Source organism: Condylura cristata, unplaced genomic scaffold (genome assembly GCF_000260355.1).
Source record: "Condylura cristata isolate star-nosed mole 26May11 unplaced genomic scaffold, ConCri1.0 scaffold00024, whole genome shotgun sequence".
Lineage (NCBI taxonomy): Eukaryota > Metazoa > Chordata > Mammalia > Eulipotyphla > Talpidae > Condylura > Condylura cristata.
The window spans coordinates 19,982,584-19,988,583 of NW_004567125.1; the positions used below are offsets into that span (position 1 = coordinate 19,982,584).

General features: G+C 36.0%; 1 protein-coding gene across 1 annotated transcript in view; it reads right to left on the bottom strand.

Moving 5' to 3' along the window:
* The window catches only part of RFWD2 (ring finger and WD repeat domain 2, E3 ubiquitin protein ligase), a 143,349-nt gene extending 137,355 nt beyond the window's left edge, over window positions 1-5,994 (bottom strand). Inside the window, exon 1 of the mRNA XM_012729176.1 lies at window positions 5,831-5,994. The gene's annotated coding sequence lies outside the window, so the exon portion shown is untranslated. The remainder of the gene's footprint in view (window positions 1-5,830) is intronic.
* Window positions 5,995-6,000: the final 6 nt, after the last annotated feature.

Genomic DNA, 6,000 nt, shown 5'->3' on the forward strand with positions numbered 1-6,000 from the left:
CACGGGATACAAAAAACAATACATAAAATAAATTTTATTTCTATATATTTGCAACAACTAGACCCTGAAATATAAAGAACAATTACAACAGCACCAAAAACATGAAATACTTAAATTTAAATTTAATAAAGTATGTGTAAGATCTAAACACAAATAGCTATAAAATATTACAAAGAAATTAAAGACCTTGATAATTTGTGGATATATACTTAGTTAATAGTTCAAAGAGTCATTATTATCAACATGTCAGTAATTCAAATGAGTCACAGATTCAATCATCCAAATTAAAATTTAAGATTTTTTTTTGAGAAAAAAATGGCAAGCTAACTCTAAAATTTATGTGAAAATATAAAGAAACTAAATAACCAAAATGATTTTGAAATAAAGAAACAAAATTACACTTTTTGATTTCAAAACAGTAATTAAGGCAGTGTGAAACTGGCATAATATATATCAACGAAATAAATATTCTGAAAATAAACGTATTTGGCACTTTTTTATTTTATTTATCATATTTTTGAGAAAGATTCCAAGAAAACTCAATGATTACAATGGGTCTTTTCAACATAAGGGCTGCAATAACTGAGTATTTAGAGTGGAGCAAGAAAACTCACACACAGTATGAAAGACCAGATCATACATCCAGCCACAAAAAAAACTCAGCTTCAAGAAGAAAATACTAAAGAAATAACTTGTTACTTCATGTTAGATAACAATTTCTTAAGACACTAGTCAAAACCATAGAAGATGAATGTAACGGAGTCTTCAAAAGACAATGTTGAGAGCAAAAAGATAAGAAACAGATGGGGAGGGGGAAAAAAAATCACAATATACAGGCCTGACAAGACTTGTATTCAAAGACTTATATAAAGAACCTTTAAAACACAAGACAAACAACTTAAGAGAAAAATGGGCAAAAGATTAAAATAGACTCCTTTTTAAAGAGAAGCAAATGGAAAATAAGCATATGGAAATATGTTTAGCATCATCAGTAATTAAGGCAATGCAAATTATGACAAAGAAATATTATTACACATGCATTAGAATGACTAAAAGTTGAAAGACTGAAAATACCAAAGGTTGACAGGATATAAAATTGGAACTCATTAGTGCTAAGAGGCATGCAAAATTTTATTTTATACATATATAAAAATTTGGTGGGGGGCACAAAGAACAAGATGGTGAAAGATTGCAGACACCACATGTAAAATCCAATCAAGAGTTTGAGAATATTTTATTTTATATTAAATGAATTTTAATAGGAAAAAGAAAACTAATTCCATGTCAAACTCCCTTTCTTCCAAGCCTTAAAAGTTTTCTGAGGGAAAAGACTATATAATAATTGTTTAAAATAAAAAGAAATCACCTCCACTGACAAACATGCACATGCAAGGTGCAAAAAACAAGCAACAAACTTTAAGGTTGTAGCTACTTCAATCAATAGCAATCCTAAAATAGAATATAATCAGTTAATACATTCTACTGCACAAATACCTCCCTCTCAATTTATAGAACTCAAGTAAATAGTCTTCCATGTACTGCTCAAAATTACCTTTTCTCTACCACTTAATTCACTTAAATCTTCTGCAGACAGCAATGTTGATGATCTGATAAGATATTCATGAACTGCTATGATTTGATATATTCTACAGCATACCTTTCACCACCATCATCATCATCATCCCAATGGCACAATGCTAAGGAATCATCAAACTGACAGTTTGGCAGACTCAAGGAATTTTATAACTGATGTTATTGTAATAAACTGTAAAGTTTGTTTCAGTAGTTGAATAATCTTTAGCAGCTCTTCAGATTACATGTGGTCCTATTTATAAACTCATAATGGTCTAATAAGACTAGTTAAATATTCAACTTACTTTCTTAACTTCCACAGAGGAAAGTATAACCTATAAGAAGAAATTATAACCTATAACTCAATGTCTTTCAAAAATGTTTCATCCTGATATCCAGTAAGAAATACATTGTAATCTACTTTTTAGTAGGATGAAAAAACCTAAGTAACAGGAATGGTCAACAAATTTTATCTTCAGAGTGCTAAATGTGACTAAAAAGTACCGGCTGCCTAAAGTACTATGTTTTGGTCTAAGGACAAAATCTTCAGAAGAGTATTTGCCATGTACTAACAGAGCAATGATACCAGGATATATTATAATTATGTGGTTAAAAATGTTTCTAGGCCCTCCCTGGTAGCGGGTTAAAGCACAGAGGCGGGTTAAAGAACAGATTAAGAAGCTAAAGCCACTTCCGCATGAGTTCAATCCCCACCTGCCCTGGAAGTGATCCACATGGCGTGGCAGACCTCTCCAGCCCACTGCTCCCCTCAGCAGTGTTCTTCATCAGTCAGCCTGTTCTGCTACCCACTGCCTCTGGTGAATCCTCTCACCACCCCTGCACCTCTGGCCTGTATACCCCAGTTCTGTAACGTATAAATAAATCTTTAAAAAAAAAAAAGTGTTTCTTCACATCAAATCTTGAGACCCTACTTGACAGTCTATTATTTATAGTTTGATACAAGGGAGGTAGTCACATAATCACTGAATGGTAGGGTTCATTCAATGTAGATCCTACCTACTTTCTATCAGACAGATGATTTGAGCTAACTTCCCTACAAGAAACATAACTGAAAAGTAACTGGGAATTGTAGAGGTAGAAAAGATCATTTCTAGTGGAAAAGCTATGCAAAGTCACTAGTAACAGAAAAGAAACTGTCTTCAAACACACATTAGACTCATAGTTTAGTTAAATGGATCATGAAAAAAATATACCAAAAACTAAAGAAACATTTCCTTTGAAGGGGCCTCCCTGGTGGCAAAAGGGGTTAAGATGCAGCATTAATGAAGCTATAGGCAGCTACTGCAGCACAAGCTCATTACCTAGCCAGGGAGGAGACCCACATGGTGCAGCAGACCTCTCTTATCGTAAGGGGATCCTGCTGATTCCCTCAGCAGTGTATTTCAGTAGATCTGTCTGTTCTGGTGATAGTTCTATCTCTGGTGAACTGATGAACCCTCTCAACATCCCCCACCCCCAATCTCTGGCCTACACCCCTGCTCTTGTATGCATAAATAAATCAATCTTAAAAAAAAAAAAATACTTCCTTTGAATGTCAAAGTTCATCTAGCTTCAAGTTAAATACGCTCCCTGTGCTACAGATTCTCTATTTAAACAGTTGGAACTATCTACAACTAGATAAAATACTTTCAATCTCTCATGTGAAATATAAAGTAAAAACAATAAATCCAAAAAATGCTCCTCAGAGTTCTGCAATTAAATAACTTATTTTCAAATGTGATGTAAATCAAAAGTCAATGTTATTGAAAATTAGGCATTTGACTTTAAACTAAATGTTCTCAAAGAGAAGAAACTATGTCATTATCCTGAGGGAAAATTGCAAAAACTGCCCACCCAGGTATCTAGTTCTCACATGTCCTCTTGAGATGTGGGTAGGCAGACAGGCAAGGAAGAGGGAGTAGTGAGCGACACAAAATTATCTAATGTAATTGTAAAATAGCTGTTTCCCTTCAATGTACCACATTTAAGAACCTAAATACACATACTAGAACTTAAAAGATCTGAAATTTTCCAACCCATATAAAGAAAGAACTAAGTTAAGCATTGAGAGATCTGAGTTCTAAAAGTTTCTCTTTATTTGTCAAATCTCAAACAGTTAACTTCTCTACCTCAATGGGAATATAATTATATCATATTAAAAATGCAAGGTCTATTTAACATCACATAGTTGCTTTAAATATAAAATGAAATGTTAAGTTAAATATATCTACCGAATGTGATCAATAAGGAATCATCAATAACTAAACTTCAGTTCACTTAGAAGAACTAACAGCAGAGTAACCTGGATTAGTTCAATTTGACCTTAGAGTATACAAGATAAGACCAACACCAATCAGAGCCAATTACAAATGAAAAGGATTCCTTGGGTCTTGCCTAATCCATATCTTCCTAACCCCAAAAGATTGGCCAAATCAAATGTAGGTTGGAAATTTAGAAAACTAAGTCCCATTAAAAAATTCTTCTCAATGTTCAATCTCACCAGGAGGAGGAGGAGCAAACTAATAAAGAGTAAAAGGAAATGAAATATTTTTTAACTAAAGGCTCTCACCACTGGACACTATCACATTAGAATACAGAATAAAGCAGAATAATCTAAACAACGTGTTTAGGACTCAGAGACTATGCTGAAATTTTAAAAATTAGGTAACTGGTTGGTAAAAACTTTAGTAATCTTATCCCCCTCTCCCCAAAAAATAAATCAGTGCCAATTATTTATAGTAACCTATTTCTCTTCCATTTCAATAAAATGCCATAAAATAAGCATAATGAAACGCAGAGGGCCAGGAAGACAGTGAATTCTCAAGTGCTACTCAAAGAATGATTAATTCCTTATTTCAAGGAGGCAGAATATAAATGTGGATCCTGACATGCTTGTTATCTTTTAGTCTGCTGAAAATAAAAATGCAAATAGTGGCAAAAAAGACAATTCTGCAAACCTTAACTTCATGTTACGATCTTATCTTTGTTCATAGGACACTCACTCTCTATTCGGTAAGAGCTAACACCTCTTAACTTCAGCCAACAAACTGCTAAAATAACTTATAAATAAGTAGTAATCACAATCATAGCCCCAAAAGTTTCAATGAGAAGTGGATTCTGAATTCAGAATAACTTAGAATAAAAATGTGAGTGACAGTTTTACAGCAATTAGAAACTATAAGTGTAATCACAACTTTCCTATAGTTCCAACTTTTAACCCAAGTATATTTAATGATTCCAGCTCAGGTCCTGTTCAATGGTGAACTAAATCGGCATCCTACAGCACAAGTATTTTAAGTCTATCAACAATTTTCTTCCAGGGAAAAACACAAAATTCTACCAGTTCTCACATAGCTGAAAGCAATTCTTTTCTCATAATCCTATCAATCCCAAAACAGGCTCCGCAAGACAACCAACTCCATCTTTCACTTTAATATAGAAAATCCCTCTATGCCAACTGGATACTACCGTGTATATTGTTCATGATGTCAAATATAATGCGAAACTATCTAATACTTAAGTTTGTCAAATCAGTACTTCCAATATACTGTGTTAAACCAGTATACAGTTACATATGACACATGGATATTTCTCGAATGTGGTTCCCTCTTTCAAGAAATTCAGTTGAGAAGTGAGATTTTCTGTGAGCAGACTTTTATGGCTACAGTACCCTCAACCGCAGACTTAAAAATGGCCTATTCCGAAAAGAAAGAAGATCGTTATACGTCCACAGCATAAACCCTTACAGTTAACACTACTTTGCCTTCAAACACCCATACCCGTGTTTAGAACACCATCCGTTTTCAATCAGCACATTCTGACCCACAGCAACTCTAAGCCTCAGCATCCCAGGAAGCATCAGCCTCTCCCTTTACAAGTGGAATTCACTTGTAATTCACTAAAAGCCACCAGGGACCAACTAGGGAGAAACTCACCAGACAGAAAATTCAAGGCCCGACCTTCCTTTCAACTTTCCCTCCACTATGCACAATCTTTTATCTGACCTTCTATCTCCGGCCTCTCCCTTTACTTAGGATCCCCTAAGTTCCCTGGACTGCGTCCTCATCAGCACCTAACTGTGCAGTACCGCCACCAATCTCCGGACTCCAACATCCCCCATCACACCCCACCAACCACCAGCCTGGATGTCTCCGCAGGCTTGGCACGGAACAGACCACTCTTACCCCGGGGCCCCATCAGTCCAACCAGCAGAAACTCCAAAGCTAACGAGGGGGAAAGGCGCACGCTTCGAACCCACCAGACGAAGTCGTTGCTTTTGTCCTCGTAGGAGTTGATGAGCCCGTTGCAGAGGGGGGCGAGCAGAGGTCGCTTCCTGCTGCTGCTGCCTAGGCTGGAGCTGCTCCCTCCTCCGCCAGCACTGGGCCTGGCCGCGCAGCTGAGCCGGGACTGGCCCGCGGACACCGTCCC